We start from the raw sequence: 13,588 nt of genomic DNA, 5'->3' as shown, positions 1-13,588 counted from the left end.
CGCTTATTAATTACCATTACAGGCAAACAGACTCAACTTGGAGAAAATTAATTTCATTTAATGACAGTTAATATAGACTTGGATGGTGAAAAACTACTAAAATTAAACCAACACCTTTCACTCCACTGTCCTTTTTCTTAGGCTCAACTTGACATCTTCATCCCCAACTCTTCCACCAGCAACCCCCAGTGCAGCACAAGGGGATGGGGGCTGCAGTCAGTCCATAACAGCTCCTCTCTGCCACTCCATCCTCCACACACTTTTCCTCTCCTCCAGCAAGGGTCTGCAATGGGCTGCAGGGGACTAGGCTCCAGTGCCTGGCCCACCTCCTCCCCTGCCTCCTTCCCTCTCACTGGTGTTCTAACTTTTGTTTATCACTGCTTTTCTTCACTCTGCTCATCTGGCTGTTCGGCTCTATCTTAAGAATGTTTTCCAAGAAGCACCACCATCTTGGCTGCTGGGCCCTGAGGCGGGGCTGTTGGAGCCAGCTAGAAGTGGCTGTGTCCTGCATGGGGCAGCCCTGGCCTCACCTCAGAGAGGAGCCCTTCAGCCCTCGTTTGCCCTTTACAGGAGAGGGAGAGGGAAAAAGAGAAAAGGAAAGAAAGGGAGAAAAAGTAAGGGACGGAAGGAGAGAAAAGGGAACGGAAAGACAAAGAGAAAAGAAAAGGAAAGGGGTAGGGGAATGGAAATGAAAGGAAAAGAAAAAAAAAAAAGATAAAGGAAAACACAAAAAAAGAATAGGAAAAGAGGGTTTCCCACATTTGTGCTTAACTTCCTAGGCATATATCTTTGTAAATGCCTCTTTCTCTGGTGATTCAGATTTTTTTTCTTTTTTTTTTTTTTTTAATGGAATGTCATACATAAAATATGCTTTTTATTCCATTTATCATTTTAAGTCTTATAGAAACACACACACACACAAAAAAAAATATATTTGTTCCAATTCCCTGGTTGTGATTTCTTATGGATTGGTTCATAGCTCAGATCTAAGCTCAGTGATCAAAAAAATCAAAGGGCTTTCGGGAGGTCATCTACTGCTGCCCAAAGGCAGAATTGACTATATGTCAAGGGTTCTTGGCAGCTGCTTGTCTAACCTGTTCTTAAAAATCTCCAGTTATGGAGATTTCATCACCTCCCTAGGCAACCTGTGCCAGGGCATAACTACCCTTATCATTAGAAAGCTTTTCTTCCCACTATGTAAGATCATCTACTGGAAGATACATCATAGCAGCTGAAAAATGCTTTGAGATAATGCTGTGCTATCATCCAAATCCACCAGGTGCTTACTTACGTTTAACATTTGGTCAGGAATACACCATCCTTGAAAGATACAGAAATGTTTTTGAGCCACTCCCAAGGCAGCAACTGATAGCAACTGATTCAGAGTCAATCAGCCATTGGCTCCTTAGAGGCAATAAATATCTCAGTGGCTGCTGCTGGATATCTTCCACACAATGAATAGGAATGAACTGGTTCCAGCACATCTCCAAAATACTTAATTCTTAAAGAATAGCCATTAAGGAAAAAAAAAAAGAAAAAAGAAAAAAAAAAAAAAAAGAAAAAGAAGAAGAAAGAAAGAGAGAGAGAGAGAGAAGAGAAGTGCCCGGATCAAATACTGAAAGCATCCAGCCCCCAATGAGATCCAGATGGCGTTGTGAAACAGATCAGATTAAACTGGATTAGGCCAAATATATATTCCAAGTTTTTACTGCCAATGAGAGAGAAGTTTCCAAGAAGGCCTGCTGAGTTTTTAATTTAAACTGGCACTCCCTGCAACACAATCACATAACTTCAGTGACAGGCAGTTGAGAGAATGCATGCATATTTTGTGCATGGCTGTTCAAATGCAAGAAAAATAAAGCAGTTGTTTAATGGTGCAAGAGAAAAGCCATCTCCAACAACGTTCTGACCAGTAGCTCTTATTTGGTGTGCACATTTCATGAGGGGAATGGAAGCTGCAAAAAACTGATCACTTAATCCATTTTAGCTAATTTAATTTTCCATGCCTGAAATTCCTGAGAAAAGAAAGAGACTGAGATGCATCTTATTTCTTCATTAACTTTTGTAAGAAAAATATTGAAGCTGTTCTCCTACTCTATTGAAAACGCTTTCCATGGAAACCAGATAATGAGGGTTAAAAGATAAATAAAGGAAAAAAAAAGGGGGGGGGCAAAACAAAACAGAAACTCCAAGCTTCAGTCACAAGCCATCCATTAAAATTTTACTCTGTTCAAATCCTAGCACTCATTTGGTCCTCATCCAAATGATAGCTGAGAGAGCACACTGAACCACCTACTTTTTTAATTCCATTAGGCAGCAGGACAACCAGCAAGCCCTGTGCTTGTGTGAAGGCTCAAACATGTACATGGAGGCTACGCATAAAGGAAAACCTTACAACTCCAAGGAAGAGCCAGACAGTACATGAAACAAATTAAATGTGAGAGAAGATAAATACTGCAGTGTCTTTTGGTGGTCCCACAACGAACTTCCAGGGGGCCTATGCCTGGATTCAACCCCTCCAACTCAGGCATGTAACTGAAGTGTCCCTTCAACTCTGGTGACCTCAGTAGTCAACAGAGAAAGAGATTTCCTGCCCCGCCCAGGACCTACATTGCTCACAGAGGTCTCCCTCTTCCACCACTGTTAGCAGGGGAAGTTTGGAGTGTTCAGGCTCCTCAATTAGAAGCTTCCTTTAGTGTCCAAAATCAGATAGGATGCAGTTGGGGCTTACTGCACAGTGGGATGCAAACAGGACATTTTTGCTAGGCACCTTTTGCACTGTGTTGGTAATCGAGGGACACAGGAACCTCCTATGACGAAGTGGGGAGACCCATAAGCTATTTTAAGAAATAACCTCTAAGAAAGTTTAGAGTTCGGATGCAGAGTGCAGAAAGGACTTTTCACCCCTTTGAGATTCTTCAGGACTTGGACAATGTGGCAATCCTGTCTCCTTAAGACTCACCTAAAAAAAGGCAATGAAAGAACCACTGGGGAAGTTCCTTCTGAGGGTATTTCAGACCACTACTCCTACAAGTCAGCTGTAACCACAAAGGCATGGGGCATTCAGAGTAGCTTTGTCTGGTTTTGGCCATCTAGGCATTATCCTGGCAGGTAGGGTGATCAGTTAATCTCTGTAATTGATCAAAATATGATCAAAACATAAGTCCTACAGCAAGACTGAACTAATACCCAGCTATGGGTCTGCTTTCTGGCTATGTGTGTGTTTGAACACGTATACATGTCTCCATGTGACGTTTCCTCTGGTTTCTTCACCAAGGATCTAAAAAACTAAAGTTAAGACTGTCCCCAAAATATGTATCCCATGTTCTCAATTGAACCTCTCATTTTCTGGCAGCAGGGACCTAGTCAGCATTTTAGCAGTGTTCACATATTGCAGACATGGTCATTAAAGAGGGCTTATGGTTGGCTGCAACCAAGACTCTTCATTTTGCAGCACTGAGGCTGTGGCCTGGAGAGGCTGTGGCAACATCCCCATATCTTTTTAACTCAACCTTTCTGGGCTCCTGAGGACAAGCAATCACAGGATCAGCATGGTTCAGCCTGTGGTTTTTCAGTTGCATGTCACACTACCTCTTTTTCCCTGTCCCCAGCCTGAGGCTGATATTTCAGGCTGCAGCAGAGGGCTGCCAAGAGAGTGGCTGCCTGCATGTCCTGGGGCCGTGCAGCCTGCAGGGGAAGCACAGCCCCAGGTGCTGGGAAAGCCACTTTCTGGGTGAGCAGGCTCTGCCAAGCAGCCTGCCCTTAGAGCAGCTGCTGCTCAGGTGGGGAGCAAGCTCCCTGCTGAGCTGAGTGGCTTTCCCCATTGAGCGCTAGGGCAGACCCATTGCTGTAGGTGTGGGAGCACCTTACCCATCATCTCTGTCCTTGGTCCTATCCAGTCACCTCCTCTTAGCACAAAAAGGAAAAGCAGTGAGATGCAAGCGCAGGGAAAGCAGAGGGACCTCACTGATAGAGGGATGCTCCTTTGCCCAAACCACTGAAACCATAAGAAGAAAGAAAAATTAGAAAGAAGTATTATTTAATCTTGGTTTGGTTATGACTAGTGATTAAGAGAAGATTTGTGTTACCAACCTGTGCCCTGTCATGAGAGCTTATTTCTTGATGGTAAACAGACATAGAAATTATGGTTAGTGATATTAAATTTTAATGATGGAAAATATAACTAGAAATTATAAGCTTAGAACTGCTAACTGGTCTGTCTTCCATGTATTGAACAGCAAAAATTGCCCTGGCACTAATAGGTAGGAAGGGAAGAAAAATAAATGACTGCAGTTGTCTATTTTTTTTCCTTTCCACCAAGAAGTTATCCAGAGCTGGTTCCTTATCCTAATAAAGGCTAGTTAATAACTTATTTTAGAAAGAATAATTATGTGCACTTTGATCTTGCACCCTGATTACTTGCTAATGATAAATCTGTTCAGGCAGAAAGTTAGGAGGATTTAGAGTGGACAAAAGACAAAAATAATCACAATTTCCAAAAAGTTTATGCTGAACAATTGACATTAAGTCATTTTCCTTAATCCTTGGTTAAGACCAGCCCACCAGCCCAGCTGCAAGTCTGACATGCCAGGGGACTCTTTGGTCCCCCAAGGTTTCAGCCACATCAAAATTATAACAGGTATATACATACATCCAAAGGGAAGCTAGTCAGGTTGGAACCCAAAGGTTAATCAATGGGTATGGTAACTCGCAGCCTCTTTATGTCCACCACCAGATTACTCCTCTTTACATATCCAGAGATACCAAACCTGTACAGAGAGAGGAAAAACAACAGCAACAACAACAACAAACAACAACAAAAATAAATTTAGAAAGCAACCCACTTTGTTATTCTCTTCTCCCTCTGCTCTTTGCTGAGGTCTAGTCGGATGGGCTTGTTCCATGTGTGGCTGCTTTTCCTCTTTGATGTAGGGTGCTTATTCCAGTACCACTGAAGCAGGTATTAATATTAATCATTCATTGCCACCACAGTCTTGACTCATCCAAAACTGCAGGGGTAGGCTTTCTTTACAGCTGCAATTAAAAAATTGAGGTGCCTTTATCCTTCTAAAAAGGAACTGTTGGCAGTGAAATACAAATGACAGAAACTTTGATGCCTTGGGATCTTCCACCACTCAGCTATGAGGCTTAAAAGGCCAGCAGGTTCCTGACAAAAATGTATTCAAATGCAGACACCTGCTAAGAATAGCCTTCAGCTACTATAAAAAGTTTATTTCTCAGTGATCAAACTGTTGTGGAGATTAACTGGAATTTGTGTGCTTCTAAACTAAATGGCTACAGGGGATACTCTAATGAGCAGGGGCTGATATCCAGCCACAAAGGAATATCCATTTTTAAATAAAATGATATACTTTTAATTGCATTTTGTCTTTTATTTTCAAGGAAACAGACAACAACAATTTCTCAAAAGGAAATTCAACTCTTAGCTACTGAGACTCAAATAAACTTGGACCCCAAAATGAGTTTGCTCTGAATGATTAAAGTCAGGAGATCGGTTTTGCTAAGATGTGAAACTACAAAGTGTTTCAAAATACAAGCACTGGGACATCAGGCTGACTTGGGGGCAACCTGCCAAGCAGGCTTTGCTTTCAAAGCCTCGCTTCCCACTTGCCAAGGCAGGGAGGATCTTATTTGGTGTAGATGTCATAGTTTATGCAATATCACCCAGCGGAAAAGCTCAAAGCGCACATGTCCCACACTGACTCAGCAGAACGGGGTTACAGGGATGTGGTCTGCTGAGGAGGGATCACGCACCAGCTCAGGTCACTGGTTCCCCCTTCGTGGTGGCCTTCCTCTTCCCAGACAAACACCCTGCAAGCCAGCAGCTCCTTGGGGTGCTGCATTGCCTACACCCAGGGCAGGACAGCAGATAAGCAGGAATTTAATCATTACTGACACCAGAGATCACCCATGGGTTCAGGACCAAGAGCCCAGACACACGAACCTCTCTCTGTGAGCTCAGGGATGCTGTTGTGTGTGAATCATCCTCCTTCCCTCTTTCTGGGTTATTCTTTCCCTCCTCCAAAACCGCTGTCCTTCTGCCTTCCCCCTGCTCCCCACAGCCACCAGACCCACGTAGCAAGCAGCACTTCTTAATCCTTTCTTGGGGCCCCATTTCCTGCACCTCCTAGCCACGAGGGCTCGGGCTGTTAGATGTGAGCCTGAGCTTCGGCATTGTTCAAGTGTTATGAATTTGTGCTCCTTTCTTCCTGAACTCGAGCTCAAAACTCAGCTGGTGGGGACAGTTGTCACCTTTCTTTTTTCTTTTCGGTTGCTTGCCAAGGGACCACCCTTCATGTCTGACTCACCACCTCACAGGCAGGCTCAGAAGGAGTTAACTTCCTTGTCACCCTGCTTTGAGGTTTCCTGCTTTGATACTGTGAAGACTCTTCATAGAGCAGTGCAAAGGAAAATGGGGGGGGAGAGCAGGGGGGAAGCCCTTCTGGTTGTAACACCTGGTCATGATCTGCTCACATGAATAAAAATTACACTCCCCTTTCTCTCAAGTTGAAGACAATCAGGACTACTTCCCTGCAATCAGAATTAAATAAGCACATAGCCAGGCTGAATGGGGACCAGGGAACTGCAAATCAGTCAGTTTGAGATACAAGCACCTTCAGCTGCTCTGGGCTGCAGCAGCTCTGGCTGTACTGCTGCAGTGGAGGGAGCCCAAATGGCACAGACCAGCCTGCACTCACCGTCTTTGGGGACCAGGACCTCTATGGCCAATAGTGTCTATACTATAGAGCACAAGACCCTGGATCTCCATCGCTGTGATCCCCTATAACAGTATTATCATGATTTCTTATGCTTTTCTCCATTCTGAAGTAGTAAGGACTTTGCTCCACCCCAGTGACATGGTGTTACAGCACTAAGAGCCCACATTGCGTAGCCCTGGTGTGACATGAAGGTATCTGGGAGTGTGTGAGGACACAAAGCCCTCTGAGATAGAGCTGGACAGTCATGTAGAGTGGAGGCACCCACACCTGGTGCACTTCGGGTGAGCACTATGAGCTGTCCCAAGGACTCTGCTGGGACTGTGCCTTGGATTCAGATAATTGAAGGAGTTTGAAAGAAAGACAGGGAATGGGTTAAGCAATAAAGTCAGTTATGACTTGAGGGTTCATGCTTGCTTCCTGCCTCTTCTGTTTAACACTATGGACATACCCATTGAGGCTGAGAGTGCCAGGGCCGTGTGGGCACACACCTGCTCCAGGAATGTCCACAGTGGTGGCCTTCCAAGGCTTTTTCACTGGGGAAGCAGAACTAGCAAGTACAAGCAAGGATGTACAATCCACTTAACCCAAATGAGCTGATCCATGGCAGTAATTTATGAGTCTGCTTTCTGTCTGTAGTAAATGCAAAGAAGGTCCAGCTAAACCACAGTGCTAGGAGGTTAAGCTGGGTCAGATTTCCTCCCATGTGCCATAGGCCAGGAGCATGCACTCAATTACCATGCCCCAGCTGATATTCAATCTATTTATTGTGCCACAATATGCTGATCATATGTCTGAGCCTCAAGAAATGATTACCATTTCTGGTTTGATTAAGTGAATGTCTCTTTTGAAGCTGCAAATGATGCCGCTACAATCTATCAAGCAAATATGTATTTATGAATATTTAAAAATGCTAGTTATGCAAATATGCACTTAGGGAATTTAAAAATACACGTAATTAACCTCTTTGGGGTTGCTGTGATCTGCTGAGTGAATACATATCCAAGGAGAATAATCAAGCCAATAAGCCAACAATGACTATTGCAGATGGATACTCAGTTGTATCTCCCTGCTCCCCAGGTGGTGGTAACACACACGGGTTCTGGAGTAGACAGTTACCTTATGTCTTCAGTCATTTTTCTGCTAAGCCTCAATAGTTCAGACTGGCTGATGATTTTCTGCTACAGCCACACCTAATCGGGGTGTTAAGACTCATTACGAAATCACTGCTGAGGAAAAGAAAAAAAGAAAGAAAGAAAACAAAAACAAAAACAAAAAAAAAGATTAAAGATTATGCAGCTTATTTTCTAGATTAAATGTTTATGTTCACATCATCCCATCATTTGCCTGAGCCTATGCCCTCAAAGGTACACAATGTTTATTAACGTCTGACCCCAGAGAACCCCACTCCCTGGTGGAATCCTCATCCCCAGGTACACATAACTCCCAGGAAGCATGGATGGTCTAAAGAAAGGGTTCTGGGAAAACAGCCAAGGTGGGATTCACTTAAGCTAGCAAAGACACAGGGGAAAGAGGTCATATGGGTTGTCTCCATTTTCTAAAAGCTTAGCTCCCCAGCTTACTCCTGCATCTTGGTCTCCTTGCCACCCATATTGCATGTATACTACTTCATACCCAATACCTTTATTTTCAAATCCAACAAGACAAAATGCAAGTACAGTAGTTAAAGTAGAGATATCAACTGAGAGTTGGACAGCAGTGTGTCCAGTGAGCATTCACACACGTACTGTCTGCCCAGATGCTCTCTCTTGACTTCCAGCTGAGCCTATCAACCTCATGGGGCAAAAGAATGGCTCTAGGAGCCACGAGTGGTCTCTTGGCAAAGGAACTGTAGAAAAAAAAAAAAAAAAAAAAAAAAAAAAAAAATGGTGCCTTTGAGACTTTCTAGTTACTGAATTTGGCTGAAATTAGATGATGAATTTAAAACTTAATGGGGGAAGAGAGCTAGCAAACACATATGCAGAACATGATTGCATATTCTCAGATGACTTTTATATAATCTTATTAGAAGATGGTATTTTAAAAAATCTATCTTTGCACAGAAATCTCCTTGGTTACTTACCTGGTGATCTGTAGGATTCTTCTACCTGAGATGGAAGAGACTAAACACATCTCCATTTAAGCTTTCAGACACTCCAGGGTGAGTTTCATGCTACAGCCATTTCACTTGTTCTTCCTTTATTTCATGTCTGTTGGTGGTTGGCTCCGTTACCTGCTCAATGGGGCTTTCATCTGAGATACAAAAGACTAAGGTTTGGATCCTCCTCATAAGCCATTTGTACAGTGTCCAACAGGTAAGATTAAGAAAGCTTCATGCCATAATTCTCCATAGTGAAAGGTTCACCTTGTTATTTACATCAAATAGAAGGATTTGAAGCCGAGGGGTGATGCTTTTAACTACCAGGCTTCTGTTCTTCCTGCCTGATAGATGCATAGCCTTCACCAAGGCATTCTGAGCACACACTTAATTTTTTACCAAACTGTAGCAGCATCATGACGGGACGCAGCTTAACACTCACCAGCAGAGACCTGTAATCCATACCGCTTCTTATGTGCATGCTTAGGGTTTGATTCTGGGGGGTCAGCAGCCATGATTTTGAAGACACCAACAGAAGTTTGTTGAAGGACCTTTGGATTCAAAGCCTCATGCACGATGGCAGTAATGGCAGGAAAGGCACCATGGCAAGTACTGCTCAGCAATCTCTAGGGCTTTCATGCCATGGCTGCTTACCTGGTGACAGAGCTTTGGTCCATGTGGGCCACTTCCTTGCAATAATCTTCCATGAAAACTTTGGGTTCATATTCACAGGATTTCTCACTCATTCTGGAGTTAGGAGCAAGGCTTGTGGAGGATACAGCCTGCAGCAGGCCAGCATCCCTGGGGATCACTGAGTGTCCACCACTGGCTTGCCCATGAAGGCTATCAGCCCATATTGCCCACACACTCCAGAGGTTAGGTTCCAGCACAGGAATTAAAGAAGATTATCAACTCTTTAGTCAGCACTGGTTCATATACAGGGGTAACACTAAACCCTGAATACTATACACTGTCAGCTTTGTATAAGCATCATGGCTGTATATTAGGATCCTGAAAAAGGTATCTGAACAAGCTACAGACCTTGAAGACAGAGTAAGAGCAAAATTCAGCCTTGTGCAGACATCTACAGCAAGCTTGGGCTGCACTGAAGCCCACAGTCCACACAGCCCTGAGTACTCCGCATCCCACACCCTGTAACCCTAACTCTGCTGCAGTCAACCCATGCAGGAGCAGTGCTGGTCCCAGCTCAGATTCAGAAGGTGTAAGGGCCGCTGGGTACTGGTGCAGTGTAGCAGGTGGTACTGTGGACAGTTGCATTCACTTAGCAATTCCTTTCTGAAAGCAAGAAAAGGCAGCACAACCTTTCACAAAACGTCGGTGAAATCTAGACCTAGGGCGAGGCTAGTACAGAGAGGTGAAGTTCAGCCTTTAGGGAACACGCACTAACTTCGCAGTGCCTTTAATAGCCCTATCTGAATCCACTCTTACCACATTTGCGGCCACAGGAGCAGCAACTGCAACTCTAAGCCCTGCCTGGAAATCTAATCAGTGTGAAAGGGGCAAGCAAACTTCACAGCAGATCAACAGAGCTGGCTGAAGTCTAGGAAGCAGCAGCCTGTTTCTAATTTCAGACTTCTGTGAGAAAAGGCAAAATCAGGACTATTATGTTCAGCAGTGCACTGACTGACATTTTCACATGCTAAGTTTCAGTCACAAAACCACTTATCTCTAATGGAAATATTGACACAGATATGAACAGCAACACTAAATACTTTTAGAAAAGCATTTTATTCCTGAGCTTAAGACCTACTGTTTCAAGTGGCCACAACCAGTAGTTCTCTTAAGCAAATTAAGTCCAATTATCTGATGTCTAAATTATAATCCTCTCCCTCCTCAGCTCCATTTGCAGCAATTTTTAGCACAAGAGCAATAACAGTTATGCACACTTACCTAATTATAGATAATGATCTTTATAAAGAGCTGCTAGAATATGCTAAGCATCTTAGCATAAACATACCCATTCATTCCTACAGCAACAGTATGGTAGAGCTTAGTGATCATGGCAAATAGTATCCCCATGGAAGTAATCTGCTCAGTACAAAATAATATGATGTTAGTCAACGACCTACCTCCTCCCTTTCTCCATCCCATCAGTTGCAGGTGTGCTTTCCCACCTCACAGAGAAGATCTCGGTCCAGCCCTTCACATCAGCAGTTTTCAAGGAAAACATCCTTTATTGCCGCTCATTTGTGACACTTTCTCTCTCCACAGCCACGAGGCATGCATGTCCTGACTGCTAGCGCTCCCCCTGCTTCAGTGTTTGCTTTGTGCTTTCTTCCAGGAGGAATCATCACCACTGTGAGCTGCAGCTTGGCCAGAACAGAGCTGGGACGGTGCAGCTGGCCAGCTGAAAGAGCCATTTTGGACCATACCCCACACTGCTCATACTGTTTCCATGTGAAGTTGATAAAGTTAATGACCAGATTCTTCTGCCATGGCAGATTAAAGGTGCTACCTGTTACAAAAGGGACAGATTTCCTCAGTATGACTGGGACAGGCAACGTAATAGGCCTCCAGTCCTGTCCACTACTCCTCCTTCCCTCCCTTGATCTTCAAAGAACCTATGCCTGCACCATACTTCATGTACTGAAATATACCCTGAACAGTAGGGCTTACTCTGCTAGGGACACATAAAAGGAAGACCAGACGAGGAAAAGCCCTACCTGCAAGCAGCCCTGTGTTCTGGCAGTACATAACCCTATGTCACTGTGATGGGCAAGGTCCTTCAGCTACTGCTGCTCCCCAGCCTGCAGCAAGCTCACGGGTAAAGCAAAAGGCTCCCCAGCTGCAGTAACCTGTCCTGGTGATTTCAGGCAGCTGGCAAGGGAGAGGATAAATGCATCCTACATACAGGTTCTTCAGGACCTGGGCACTGGACTGAGACTATCCTGATGTCAGGATTGTGCCTTTGCCTCTCCTGACATTGCACCCAGGGAGTTCAAAAGCAAAACCCGCCAGCTGCCAGGACAGGCTGTGCTACACTTTCCAGCCCTCCCTGTATGACAAAAGCAACAGCTTCACCTCACATAGGGCAGCTACTGGAAAAACATCTCCCTTCTTGCCACCAAGGTCTCCCCTTGGCATATCTCTGGAAAACAGCTATGCAGCTAATAGAGAGCTAAAGGGAGCTGGGGTGCAGCCCTTGCATGAGCAGGAGCAGCCTCCAAGGACCTGGGGGGTTCCCTTGGCAAGTTTTGGGGGACCCAGCCCTTAACGTGCTGTCTGAGGCCCGCACACTTTTTCATATCAGAGGACCAGGTCTGCAAGCTCTGGGGAGGCAGGCTGAGCAGCAAGTGCATTTCCTCCCCTTGCTGCCAGCAGACCTGATAAACCACAAACCGCACGGCTGGGAGGGGCTGTGGGAGAAACCTCTTCACAACAGAGTGGTCCAGAGCATCTGCACCTGATGTGAGAGCCTTCTGGGAGAGATGTCACTAGCCAAAAAGGTGTTGGAGTGCTTTGTGCAACTCTGACAGCACTGGGCTCACCCTCCTGAGAAATTATCCGTGCTGCACAGCCCTGTGAAATAACAAGAGAGAGGAAATTTAGTCTAGATCCCAATTCCAAGCTCTGTGCTCCAGCCCATCAGATTTTCAGAGGCTACCCTGAGATTTCAGGCAAGGGGGAGATGAAAGCTGCCTGAGGTTGCAGTGTTTGCTACCTCATCATCTGGTAGAAACAGAAATTTCTGCATAGGGCGTTGTGAGAACCGTCACTTTGACCACTTTAAAAGACAAATTTGCATGAGTTATTGAGGGTCTGTATCTCCTGAGCATACAAATAAGCCACCACTATCAAGGAAAACACACGAGCACCTTTGCTGCTCTCAGGAGCAAAGTGAGATTCAGCAATAAGAGAAACTTAGAAAATGGTCCCATTAAGGCCTCAGCTGTTCGATCCTGCCAAATTAAAAGGTCTGCCCAGAGAAAAGCATGATGCTGAAACAAAACTGCTTAGGCAGGACGATCTCATGCTTGGGAAAAGTAGCAGAGATGAGGCAGTTACAAAAGAAGCGCGTCTGGTGAAGGATCTGCTTCGACGTGTGGTATGCTATCTGTGTGAATATCAGCTTAGCTGCAAACTCATATGACAAGTTACTGTACAAAACCTTTCGTAATGCAGAGGTGAGGTTGCAAGACTGCTAACCTCACCGGTGCAAACCTCAACACTGCAGCCAAACCCATCTCACTGCTGCTGTATGCAGTCTACAGCCAGACCTCTCATGCTTATCCCCTCCCTGCCATGTCGGCACAAAACAACTGCACAACGTATTTTTGGGAAGGTCACACCAAATAGTGTGCAGAAAGGGGTGAGCGTGTAGCTGGTGTGCTTGGTTATGAAGACTTCCTGCCTCTTACCCAGGAAGGGCATGGTCTGCAGGTGTCACACGGGGTGAAAAATAACCTAGACTCCCCGTGACTTGTTCCTAGTTACCACTTTGACTTTCAAGGTTTGTGTTAACGAGAGAAGCCCTTTAGCCACATTGTGTTTATATGGAAATATGTCTATTTAGAGAACACGTGATAGTAGGAAAAAGAAGTATGGTATTATTTTGGGCAGGCAAACCATAACTGCCCAAAACCCCAACACACACACACACAAAACGCAACCCCTTGCAATGGCAGAGGAATGGACAAGCCAAAGCATGCACAAACCCTTTCCTCCCCTTTGCTTGTACATCATGAATCGTCTCCTTGCTGCCATGCTGCACATGTCCTGCTGCAGTCACCTT

At 44.8% G+C, this 13,588-nt stretch overlaps 1 long non-coding RNA gene across 1 annotated transcript; it reads right to left on the bottom strand.

Moving 5' to 3' along the window:
• Positions 1-8,049: 8,049 nt before the first annotated feature.
• On the bottom strand, positions 8,050-11,209 carry LOC118159815. The gene is made up of 3 exons (XR_004747253.1): positions 10,971-11,209; positions 8,821-9,876; positions 8,050-8,586 (listed from the first exon to the last, which is right to left on the bottom strand). It is a non-coding gene; the product is annotated as an uncharacterized LOC118159815 (long non-coding RNA).
• Between the last annotated feature and the right edge of the window lie 2,379 nt (positions 11,210-13,588).

The sequence above is a fragment of the Oxyura jamaicensis genome, chromosome 1 (genome assembly GCF_011077185.1).
Source record: "Oxyura jamaicensis isolate SHBP4307 breed ruddy duck chromosome 1, BPBGC_Ojam_1.0, whole genome shotgun sequence".
Taxonomy (NCBI): Eukaryota; Metazoa; Chordata; class Aves; order Anseriformes; family Anatidae; genus Oxyura; species Oxyura jamaicensis.
The sequence above is the reverse complement of the archived record's forward strand: the minus strand, read 5'-3'. Positions and strand labels throughout refer to the sequence as shown.